This window comes from Helianthus annuus, chromosome 16 (assembly GCF_002127325.2).
Source record: "Helianthus annuus cultivar XRQ/B chromosome 16, HanXRQr2.0-SUNRISE, whole genome shotgun sequence".
NCBI classification, from domain to species: domain Eukaryota; kingdom Viridiplantae; phylum Streptophyta; class Magnoliopsida; order Asterales; family Asteraceae; genus Helianthus; species Helianthus annuus.
This window is the reverse complement of record NC_035448.2, coordinates 90,798,348-90,812,034: the sequence shown is the minus strand read 5'-3', so window position 1 is coordinate 90,812,034 and position 13,687 is coordinate 90,798,348.

Here is a 13,687-nt window from a genome sequence, read left to right as displayed (position 1 = left end):
CTATCATATTCGAAATAATCCCAACAAGCACTTCATTTGCTTTTGAACCATAACATGCTTGTTTGGTCTTCGACTTCATTTAATCGTTTCCTTGATCACGATCACCTTGTGGTGACGTTCTCACAAATTTGAAGCTTGCGCTAATCTCGTTGCTCGCATCATGTACGGATTTAATTATTTATTTATTTTTTTATTGATACTAAATCCGCTTTATTGGTTTATCATATTAAAGTAGTCTTAATACAATCGTGTGTTAAGATAATGGTACACAAATTCATGTTATAGATTCTGGTGTACCTCCTAACGGTTCTTTCATCGATCAAACATTTTGTGATATTTATCGCTCTTTCATTTTCGATCGAAAAACATTATTTATTTATTTCATCTTCGGTTGAAAATCCTATGAGAATTGTTTGAAACACATATTCAGATTTACTTCGTTGAACTTCTCACTTGATTTCCAAAACACCGGTGATACTTGTTCGATCACCACTATTATTGAATTATTTCAAATCACTACGACACCTTGTGGTGTCGGTATAAACTAGTAGCTTGGGCTAATCATAATCGAGCGTTTCATGCAAAACACGGGTGATATTTGTTCGATCACCGCTATTGTTGAATTTTTTCATTCACTACGACACCTTGTGGCGTCGGTATAAACTTGTAGCTTGTGCTAATCATGATCATTCGTTGATGCGAAACTATATATGTTTTTCGTTTGACACATCATTTAAATAGTCTTAATGCAACTATGTATTAAGGCGATGATACACCAGGTTCGGTTGTATTTCATTTCATTTCGGTGTATCCTTGCAACTCAACAATGCCAACACGCTGATTTTATCTTATTCACTTATTCGTTCAATAGTTGACAAATCATTTCATGATACTATCCATTTGAGCTTGTTGATTCAAGTTTCAATCATACAACAACCAACGCAAGTTTCTATTGTTAGTAAATTCTATTGTTTCAAAAATGGATTTGTATATTGTGAACGTTCAATTGGAATTCTATTGGTTGAAATTCCTCTTTTGTTGAACCCCGTAAACTTGGTCACATTGGTGACAGTATCACTACGCTTTGTTCACTTGATATCGATATCTAGAACAAACTCAGTTGAACCGTTGGGTTCTCATTGATGCAAAAAGTCTTTACACTCACGTAATCTAAATAAGTCTTGATTCGAATACACGGTCATTCACTCTGGTATTATTCGGACTTACCTGGCAACGACACAACTCTGACAAGATAACATAAACTAAATTTCGAGGACGAAATTTCTGCAACAGGGGGAGAATGTGACAACCGGTACTTAACGGCTTCTAATTACGCGATTAACAAACGTTTAAGCCGATAATAAGTAGTGTTTAAGACACGAATTAACTTAATTAGGCTATTGGAATGCCTAGGAACGCTTATCTAACTTTACAGTGCGTGTACGGTGACTTTCGGGAAACTTGCTGAGCGTCAAACGATAACGAACTGACACCATACAATATACTGACAACACCGTAGATTACGAAGTTTATACATATAACATATACTTATGAATTTCGTTTTGCGAAAATATTACGCTTTCAAACGCCACAAAACGCAAACGTGAACGAAAAAAACGCGATAGCAGGAACGCACCGACAATAAAACGGACGCATCGGATTCGCGTATTACCTTCAAAACTGAGATTGTACGATATATTTAGCTTCGTGATCAAATTTTAATCTCCGCAGTCGAAATCGCATTGAAAAACGAACAAGAAAATATCAACCGAAGTGTTTGACGCGATTTTAACGCAACTGCGAACATACGCGTCTAATAACGATATGTGACATAATTTTAGGCGTTCAGACTCTAAAATTTTACTTTACGACATATTACGAGGATCGGGTTCGTAGAAGTGGCGGGCCACTTAACACACGAGATGGGCTTGTGGGCCTTGGGCCCAAGCCCAAAACCCACTAAACAAACCCTAACTATAAATATGTAGTGATAACCTTATCTTTCTCATTCTAAACCTAAAACCCCAAACACGCACACCATCTGCCTTCTCATCTCTCTCCCTCCCTATTTCACTCATCTGCAAACTCGATCAAGACACACACCCAAGACAAATTTTACTCACACACACCTTATCCTCTTGCTGATCGATGAAACCGGTAGCCGGCGGAGCACCGACAAGCAGATGAAGGCCGGCCACCATCAGGGTGGTCCGACGATGACACTTTCTCCGGTGCACGACACCCACCCCCACCCCCTCGTCTTTGAAGCAGCCAGACGACACCCTCAACCACCTCGATTTTTACAGTGGCACCGACAGAGAGAGAGAGAGAGAACGAGAAAGAGGTGACGGAGGGAAGGAGGTGCCGGCCACCATACGCGGCGGCGGCCGACGGTGATGGCGGTGGTGGTGCGTTTTGGCCCTTCGAGTTGCACGCCTGGTCCGACTTTTTGGATAAGAAGCAACACTGTCCGAGTTTTTTTGGTGGGGTTGTTTCCCTGTCCGAGTTTGTGGGGGGGGCACCCCTGTCCGACTTTGTGTAATGATTAAATTGAAGCCATGAGTGGTATGTTAAATAATGTTGAATCTGTTAAGATATGTATGTTACTTTGCTAAGCCACTAACTCTGTTAAACCTGTTAAGTTTATTAACGCTGTTAAATATGCTAAGTATGTTAACTCTGTTATTATAACTACGTTATGTGAGTTAACTATAATATACTTCTGATTAACTCTGTTATGCATGTGGACTATGTAAAGTGTATTAAACCAGTTAAGTGCGGATGATATTGTTAGATTAAGTTGAGAAAGCCTTTATGTGAAACGTGTGACAACCGGTACTTAACGGCTTCTAATTACACCCACCCCCACCCCCTCATCTTTGAAGCAGCCAGACGACACCCCCAACCACCTCGATTTTTACAGTGGCACCGACAGAGAGAGAGAGAGAGAGAGAACGAGAAAGAGGTGACGGAGGGAAGGAGGTGCCGGCCACCATACGCGGCTGCGGCCGACGGTGACGGCGGTGGTGGTGCGTTTTGGCCCTTCGAGTTGCACGCCGGCTGGCGACGAACCAGCATCGGAAACGGCGGCGGTTATGGTGGTGCTAGTCTCGGGTCAGATTCAAGTATGGTTAGTTTCAGCTTTTGGGGGTGTTTCTTGTGGTGGAGTAGTGGTGTTTCGGATTATGAGTAGTTCTCGGATGGTAGTTCGGGTCAGCCACGGTTCGGGTTGGCTCGAGACCTGATACGTTTCGAGTCGGTTTTCGGTTCCTGTTCAACCGAGTCAACACAGCGAGTTGACTGGTCAATGCTGGTCAACTCGGGTTTGGTGATCAGGTAAAGGTTCGGTCAACAAGTCAGCAAGTTATTCTTCTCAGATTCAGTTTCGGGTTTAGTTTAGATTCGGTACAAGAACGGTTCGCGATTAAAGTCAGTTTTCGTCGTGTTTCGGCTCGGTTTTGGGTCACGGTCAAAGTCAGTGAACTGGTCAAAGCCAGTCAACAGTAGGTTCTCAGGTCAAACGCGGTCAACACAAACCCGGTAAAGTTTTAATGACGCGAAATTTAGTTTAGCTTGATAAAAATTTCAGATTTCTAGTAGTTTACGCGACCGAGCTCGACCCGTTTCGATTTGGTATTGGTTTACATTTATTATACTCGATGAAAACTTATCATATAGATTGATTATATTATTGAATTCTTGTTGAAAATTTGTTGAATTTTGATAAAATATATCGACACTCGATTGTCGGGATTGTCCAAAAACAGAGGAAACTCTGTCCGTTTTTCCTAAAAATCCGAAACGCGACAAGTGATTTTATTCAGAAAACGACGTTTATCGAGGTTCCGTTAATTTTTATAACATAAGTATAAAAGTATAATTATTTTCGCGATGCTTTACAACACGAGTTACTAGTTAACAAAAACCGACAACTTGTGTAAAAATAAATATAATTATCTCTATTTATTTCAAAACACATTGAAAACTCGAACACTTTTATAAAATAACTATAATTAGTTATATTTATTTCAAACGTCGACCCTAAACTCTTTTACGAACAAAATATAATTTTTATATTTATTTCAAACGTTTAATATTCGGGAGTCATATATTATAAATATAATTATTTATATTTCTTTCAAACGTTTAGAATCCGAATTCTTATAAAATGAATATATTTGTTATATTCGTTTCAAACATCAAGCTTTCGAATGTATATATGTATATATATTTATTTATTTCTATCCTACGAAAACTACAACGGTATATTACCGTATCGTTTACGACATTTCAAACACGTACCATTATTGATCTACGTATTTATAACTCGTGACGACTAACACGACTTTATAAAGATATTTATATTTGTATATAAATATATATTCTAAGTCACTCGGAAACTAAGACGTTTCAAATACTTAGTATTTATCCTGATTATAAACGGGATCAACTAACCATAGATTAGTTATTCTAAGTCCAGATAACACTACCTTAGAGTCGTTTAGTTAACGATTCGGAAGAGCTCGGACACGTAGTCTAGCTACGTTTATATTAGAAACTTATAATTATTCCTTTATTAGGAATGCTTTAGTTGCACGCTAGCGAGTTCACATTCTTGGAATGACATCACGGAATCACGTTAAGCTAGCTTTGCACGGGAATGTCCAGGTGAGTTTATAACCCCCACTTTTTACTGTTTTACATTTTTTTATAAATGTTTTCGGGGGTGGAAAAACATGCAAGTTTTGCAAAAATAAACAACTTTTCGTTGAACGAAAACTCATATTTTTAAACCATATTGCGAATGGATTTCAAGGAACTCAAATGGTTTACAAACGGTTTATACTAAACATACCGGTTTTACAAAACAAACACGTATTTTCACAAACGTGCATGATTTCCATGACTAGTGACAGGAATGTCCTAGTTACTACAACGGGACTGGGTTGTTCTGCGTACGAACAACGAGACAACCCAATGGGTCTATGTCCCCCTTTTTCTTTTGAAATACATATTAACCAGGGTATGATTAAGCTATGGAATGAACTCTTGGATCACGTGTGAATAGGCGCTAACTTAGGCACCATTAATCCTTTTAAGGACCACGGAACAGGGGGTAGATCTATCGGGTACGGGCGATCCCCACTCACGGTCCTTGTGCGGCCACTTAGAGTGCTTTTGTGTCCCTGTCGAAGTGAATCGACACTTAAATCGTCTACCGGGTTGAGTGCTTCCTATGTCGGCACACATATTAATGTCTTAGCTACACATTAATGATCAACATGTTCATAGACGCATTACATACCTACTTATAAACTGAACTTTCAAATGTTTTTAAGATTCATTTGATGTAAGCTCACAAATACATGGATTTACAAACTTTGGTAACGTTTTTCAAATTATACCTAAGTAAGAGGACGCGCTGATCCTGCTTATAAAGGTTCGTTTGGGCTCGGCCCACTCTCTCTCGTGCAATGCACAAAGACTATTGTGGGCTAGACTCACAGGTTTTCATATATCGTGCCAAGAAAATAATTTTACTATATTTTCTCAAAAACTTTAAAACCGGTTATCAAAAAGATTTATTTTAAATCTTTTCAAGACAAACTATGAACTCGCTCAACTTTTTGTTGACTTTTTCGCATGTTCTTTCTCAGGTGGAAATTTTCAAAATACGGAATGGTTGGAATAGGAGAGCCCACGGGATTTCGAGTACTTAGCGGGCGTTCATTGTTTAGAAGTCTTAGCTTTTTGCTTCCGCTGTGCAATGAAGATACCGGTCCAGTCACGCCAAGCTCTGATATTTCAGGGTGTGACAAAACGTGGATTGTATGAATGTGAGTAACTGACGTATGATGCATGATATCAACTGTCAAAAATACACTGTGGTATTAATTGCATGTGAAACTTTACGAACTTGAACTGATCAAGTATACGTGCTTACTATAGGACTTGTTTGATTAATTGCAAGCACATAGTTAAGCATACCGAGCAAACCAAGGTGAGTTCACACAGCCAAGGCATGGGGTTCCCAGGGTGGGAATGGGATTGGATTATTTACTTGTACATCTCTAGATAATGGAAGGTAGTGATATGATCCTCGGGTGAGGAAGGTGATTGGTTAAGATACTGCTAGACTAGTGATACTAACAGAACTGATCTTCGCATACACGCCAGGGTTGGCCGCGATATTATGACTGATCTTCGCACACATGCCTAGAAAGGCTGCGAACTATTCACTAAACTTCGCACAGATGCCGGGTGGCCGCGATACAAATATACCTAGTCTAGAACACTTGAGAACTTTCCTTAATCTTCGCATACATGCCTAGAGGGCCACGATACGAACTATTACGATAGATGACTTAATGAACGAATACAAGGCTTACTATACTATTACAATTACTGAACTATAAACTGTGAACTCGCTCAACTAGTTGTTGATCCTCTGTTACATGCCTTGCAGGTCGTTAGATATATGGAGCTTGCACAGGGAGGAGCAGGTCGTTGTGGAGCATGGATCGTGGATGTTATGTTAAACTTTATAACACTTGAACTTATTACATACTTTGGGTTTTCATGTTATGCTTCCGCTACTTAAACTATGTTTGGTTTGAACATCAATTGTATTGAATTGGGTTTTACAAACTACTTTGATTATTATATATACTATGTTCAATATGATTGGTGGCTTGATCCTGGTCAGTCACGCTCCCAAGCGGTGATATTCCGCAGGTGGATTTTGGGGGTGTGACAGATTGTTATCAGAGCCATTGGTTATAGAGAACTTGGTTTTAATAAGGGAAAAACGTTTTTATTAAAACCAGACTATAACCAGAATAGTGCTCTCAACGATCCACAACGACGCTTCGCTCCACGTGCAAGACTCAACATCCTAGGTAATAAGGTTTATGTTTATTACCTGCTTGCTAGAAATATATAGAACTTTGCTCGTGGTATGCTTAGATTACATTACTTGCTATTCGTTATTACATGAGAACACCTATGTGCTTACACTCTTCTGTCATCGCACTACTCGCGAACCATTCTCACTTACACTACTTTTACTATGAAGAACAATGGCTGGACGCATTAACATGACTCAAGCCCAGTTGACGGCTCTTATCAATGAACAAGTTGCTGCGGCACTTGCAGCTGCAAACACAAGAGGTATACCCTGCAGTCGTAACTCATCCTAGGATCTTTAGATCCTACGTTTCTAAACCAACTCTTATGTTTAACCTCATTCTGTTCTTACACATTAGGTCAACACGTTCAGCAGCCTGTATGTACTTTCAAGAACTTCATGGACTGTCGTCCAAGCTCATTCAGTGGCACCGAGGGGGCAGTGGGACTCCTCCATTGGTTTGAGAAGCTAGAGTCAGTATTTGAAATGTGTGAATGCCCTGAGGCTCGCAGGGTCAAGTACGCCACTGGTACTTTGGAAGGAATCGCGTTAACTTGGTGGAACGCGCAAGTGCAGATCTTAGGGTTGGCAGCTGCTAACGTCACCCCTTGGAATGATTTCAAGGAACTGATTAAACGTGAATACTGCACACGGGAAGATATTCACAAGTTGGAAGATGAGTTCTACCATCTGAAAATGACTGGGTCAGAAATTGAAGCTTATACTAAACGGTCGAACGAGCTGGCCGTGCTATGTCCAACTATGGTAGACCCTCCAATCAAGCGCATTGAGTTGTATCTCAAGGGGTTAGCGCCAGAAATTCAGAGCCATGTGACATCGGCTAATCTTGATTATATCCAGGCTGTTCAGCGCCTTGCTCATCGTATTACGGATCAAGCAGTGGAACAGAACAAGCTGCCAAAACGCATCAGTGCTACCACTACTGCTGTTACTACTTCTGCTACTCCCAGTGACAACAAAAGAAAATGGGATGGGGATTCCAGTAAATGTTCAGCTTCAGTTCAGTCATAGGTTCAGCAGCGAAAGATTGACAGTTATCAGAGTCCCTGTCAGCACTCTTCAGGCAATCAGGGGCAGGGTGGATATCGGGGAATTCACCCATTGTGTAATAGGTGCAACAGGCACCACAGTGGACGGTGTCGTAAGGAGCGTTGTCAGAGATGTCTCAAGATAGGGCATGAAGCTAAAGACTGCAGGAGTTCGTGACCTGCAAATCAGAATCAGCAACACCCACCACCAGCTCCACAGAACCAGCATCAGCAGCAGCAACAGCGGGGCAACAGGGGATGTTTTCAGTGTGGGGCTGAAGGTCATTTCAAGCGTGATTGCCCCAAGTTGAACCAGAACCAGAAGCGCAACAATAACAACAATCAGGGAAATGGCAACAACAACAACAATGGTGGGAACAACAACGGCAACGAAGCAAGGGGTCGTGCATTTGTGTTGGGGCATGGTGATGCCAGAAATGATCCCAACGTAGTTATGGGTAAGTTTCTTCTTGATGACTTTTACGTTACTGTTTTGTTTGATTCGGGTACGGATACAAGTTATGTGTCTTTGAAAGTTAGCCAAATGTTAAAACGTGCATCAACTCCCCTAAACACCAAACATGTCGTAGAGTTAGCTAATGGTAAAAGTCTAGAGGCCACACACATAGTTCAGGGTTGTAATCTTACCCTCGCTGGTCAGACTTTCTCCATCGACCTCATTCCTATAGTTTTGGGTAGTTTTGACATTTTCATTGGCATGGATTGGTTATCCAAGCAACAAGCAGAGATCCTATGCAAGGAGAAGATCATTCGTATTCCTCGTTCGGGTAAGGAACCTCTCGAAGTTCAAGGCGACAAGAGTGGTGCTGTGGTTGGCATCATCTCTTTCTTGAAGGCTCAGAAATGTTTACTAAAGGGTCATACGGCTATCTTGGCACTAGTTACTGATGCAGCTTCGAAAGAGAAAAGAATAGAGGATATTCCAGTTGTACGCGATTTTCCTCAAGTGTTTCCTGAAGATTTACCTGGTCTACCGCCTCATCGCCAGGTCGAGTTTCAAATCGAGCTCGCTCCAGGAGCAGCACCCATAGCTCGAGCACCGTATTGTTTAGCTCCAACTGAACTCGAAGAACTGTCAAAGCAACTACAAGAGCTCTTGGATAAGGGCTTCATTCGTCCAAGCTCTTCGCCTTGGGGAGCTCCAGTATTATTCGTGAAAAAGAAGGATGGCACTTTCAGGATGTGCATAGACTATCGCGAACTGAACAAGGTCACAGTGAAGAACCGCTATCCACTTCCTCGAATCGACGACTTATTCGACCAGTTGCAGGGGTCGAGTTACTACTCCAAGATCGACCTTAGGTCCGGTTACCATCAGCTGAGAGTCCGGGATGAGGACGTCTCCAAGACAGCATTTAGAACTCCCTATGGTCACTACGAGTTTCTAGTCATGCCATTTGGGCTTACGAACGCGCCTGCAGTTTTCATGGATCTTATGAACAGGGTGTGCAAACCCTACCTTGACAAGTTCGTCATCGTTTTCATCGACGACATTCTGATCTACTCCAAGAGTCAGGAGGAACATGAGCAGCACTTACGTCTTATCTTGGAACTTCTTCGAAAGGAACAACTGTACGCCAAGTTTTCAAAATGCGACTTCTGGCTTCGTGAAGTCCACTTCTTAAGCCATGTGGTGAACAGGGATGGGATTCATGTTGATCCATCCAAGGTGGATTCGACCAGGAACTGGCCTGCACCGCGTACACCAACAGAAATACACCAATTCTTGGGTTTGGCGGGGTATTACAGACGATTCATTAAAGACTTCTCAAAGATCGCACAGCCGCTTACAATGCTGACACAGAAAGGTGTCACCTACCATTGGGGAGATTCCCAGGAAACCGCTTTTCAGTACCTGAAGGATAGACTATGCAGCGCACCTATTCTCTCATTGCCAGAGGGCACGGATGATTTTGTGGTCTATTGTGATGCATCGATACAAGGGCTTGGTTGTGTGTTGATGCAGCGTGATTAATTTATTGCCTACGCCTCGCGCCAACTCAAAGTTCATGAACGGAACTATACGACGCACGATTTAGAGCTGGGAGCTGTTGTTTTCGCGCTCAAGATATGGCGACACTACCTGTACGGTACCAAGTGCACTATCTACACCGATCACAGGAGTCTCGAGCATATCTTCAAGCAGAAGGAATTGAACATGCGCCAACGACGACGGGTCGAGTTACTTAATGATTACGAATGCGCCATCAAGTACCATCCAGGCAAAGCCAATGTTGTGGCTGACGCTCTCAGTCGAAAATACACTCTACCTGGGCGTGTACGAGCCTTGCAGCTTACTATACAGTATGATCTTCCTGCACAGATACGAAATGCTCAGGTAGAAGCATTGAAACCAGAAAACGTCAGGGCTGAAGCCTTACGCGGCTCAAGGCAACGATTAGAACAGAAGGAAGACGGCGCCTACTATGTAACAGGACGTATTTGGGTTCCACTATATGGCGGTTTACGAGAACTCGTGATGGATGAAGCTCATAAGTCTCGCTACTCGGTACATCCAGGTTCGGATAAAATGTATCACGACATCAGAACTACATATTGGTGGCTTAGCATGAAGGCCCACATAGCAACTTACGTCGGCAAATGTTTGACTTGTGCAAGAGTCAAGGCAGAGTATCAGAAACCAGCAGGCTTACTTCAGCAACCAAAGATACCACAGTGGAAATGGGAAGAAATTTCCATGGATTTCGTTACTAGCCTACCTAGATCCCAGCGTGGGAACGATACTATTTGGGTGATCATAGATCGACTCACAAAGTCTGCTCATTTCTTGGCTATCAAAGAAACGGATAAGTTCTCTACGTTAGCAGACGTCTACTTGAAAGAAGTTGTTTCAAGGCACGGGGTGCCAACCTCTATTATTTCGGATCGGGATGCACGATTCACATCAGAACTATGGCAAGCAATGCACAAGGCTTTTGGCTCTCGGCTAGACATGAGCACAGCATATCACCCTCAGACGGATGGGCAGTCTGAGCGCACGATTCAAACCCTAGAAGACATGCTTCGGGCATGTGTTATTGATTTCGGCAACAGCTGGGAAAAACACCTCCCTTTAGTGGAGTTTTCGTATAATAACAGTTATCACACCAGCATACAAGCCGCTCCATTCGAGGCATTGTACGGGCGTAAATGCCGGTCACCTCTCTGTTGGGCAGAGGTGGGGGATAGTCAAATCACGGGTCCAGAACTTATAGTGGACGCCACGGAAAAGATTGCACAAATACGACAACGCATGGCGGCAGCTCGTGATCGCCAGAAAAGCTATGCTGATAAACGCAGAAAACCGCTCGAGTTCCAAGTTGGGGATTGAGTGCTACTCAAAGTCTCACCCTGGAAGGGTGTGGTTCGTTTTGGGAAACGGGGCAAACTCAATCCACGGTACGTTGGACCGTTCGAGATCACTGAAAGAATAGGCAAGGTAGCCTACAGACTAAACCTACCAGCTGAACTCGGTGCAGTTCACAACGTATTCCACGTGTCGAATCTGAAGAAGTGTCTGTCAGATGAGACCCTCATAGTTCCTTTTAAGGAACTCACTATCGACGAGCGGTTGCAGTTCGTCGAGGAACCAGTTGAAATCACGGACCGGGATGTCAAGGTCCTCAAGAACACTAGAATACCTCTTGTACGAGTTCGTTGGAACTCCCGTCGTGGCCCAGAGTATACCTGGGAACGAGAAGATCAAATGGAACTCAAGTATCCCCAGTTATTCGGAAACCGTGCAACCACTACTGAGGCTGAAGCTACTACTGCAGAATTTCGGGACGAAATTCCAAATCAACGGGGGGATGATGTGACACCCCAGGAAAACCAGTAAACGATACAACTTACCTAGCTTCCTCAGTAACCGCATGCTAAATTTCGGGACGAAATTTCTTTCAAGTTGGGGATAATGTGACAACTCGAGTTCCCAAGATTCCTATTTCGCATTTATTGCACGTTCATTGGTTGTTTAGTTGTTTATTTGCACAATTAGTTGCTGTGAAATTGTATACGTTTTGATACAATGAATCGTATTGTGTGGTTGTGCATGGTTGTTTGTTACTTATGAAAGATTTGTCAAATGTATGAACTTGGTGGTGAAACTGTGAAATTGTTTGAGATGGTGTACTATTGAAAAATATAATAATTAAGGGTGTATAGCGTAATTAGTGAAACTTAAACTATTCTTAACCCTAATCCCTTTTCACTAATCATTACACAAAACAAAGCACGTACTTTCATTCTCTGATTCTCTGGCAATCATCATCATCTTCATCATAGGCTCAAGCTATTCATCACTCTTGATTTCTATACTCTAACTAGAATCAATTCAAGGTAATTGTTTATTGATTGTTTGATTGTCCTTAATTCTTGATTCTTGTGATTCTTGTAAACCCTAGTTCTTCACATGCTAGTTCTGTAATTGTTGATTGGATTCTGATTATTGTGATAATGATGTGATTAGTCATATAATCAATTGCCTGATGATTTAGATGCATGATATGTAGAAATATTGATTGTTGTTTTGATCAGTGCAATGCAATGTATGAATTAGGGTTTTGATCGTTGTTGTGAAACGTAACTGTTCTGTTCTTTTGATTCTGTGCGATGATTGAAATTCACGCATAATTGTTAGTCAGAGTTTTGGATTTATATGTTTGTCTGAGTTTTAATCTTTGATGCTAGTCCGACTTTCATCCTTGTAAGGGTGGTGTCCGAGTTTTGATTCATGAGTTTAGTCCGAAGTTATCACATATATATATATCAAAGGTTCGACTTTTTTTTTAAATGGAGTCCGAACTTTGAACAAGACACAATGTCCGACTTTTTGGAAGAAGTAAGTGGTCCGACTTTTATTAAACACTAGGGGTCCGACCTTCATGCATGACAACATGTCCGAGTTTCTTAAACACAAGTGTTGTCCGAGTTTTTGGCCCCAAGACCCTGTCCGAGCTTTAACCCCCCAACCCTTTGTCCGACTTTGTAAAGCCCCACCCCCCCTGTCCGAATTTTAAAGGGGGATACCCCCAATCCGAGTTTTGTCATGGATGGCCTGGTCTGACTTTTTGGACAAGAAGCAACACTGTCCGAGTTTTTTTTCTGGGGTTGTTTCCCTGTCCGAGTTTGTGGGGGGGGGCACCCCTGTCCGACTTTGTGTAATGATTAAATTGAAGCCATGAGTGGTATGTTAAATAATGTTGAATCTGTTAAGATATGTATGTTACTTTGCTAAGCCACTAACTCTGTTAAACCTGTTAAGTTTATTAACGCTGTTAAATATGCTAAGTTTGTTAACTCTGTTATTATAACTACGTTATGTGAGTTAACTATAATATACTTCTGATTAACTCTGTTATGCATGTGGACTATGTAAAGTGTATTAAACCAGTTAAGTGCGGATGATATTGTTAGATTAAGTTGAGGAAGCCTTTATGTGAAACGTGGATTGTATGAATGTGAGTAACTGACGTATGATGCATGATATCAACTGTCAAACATACACTGTGGTATTAATTGCATGTGAAACTTTACGAACTTGAACTGATCAAGTAAACGTGCTTACTATAGGACTTGTTTGATTAATTGCAAGCACATAGTTAAGCATACCGAACAAACCAAGGTGAGTTCACACAACCAAGGCATGGGGTTCCCAGGGTGGGAATGGGATTTGATTATTTACTTGTACATCTCTAGATAATGGAACGTA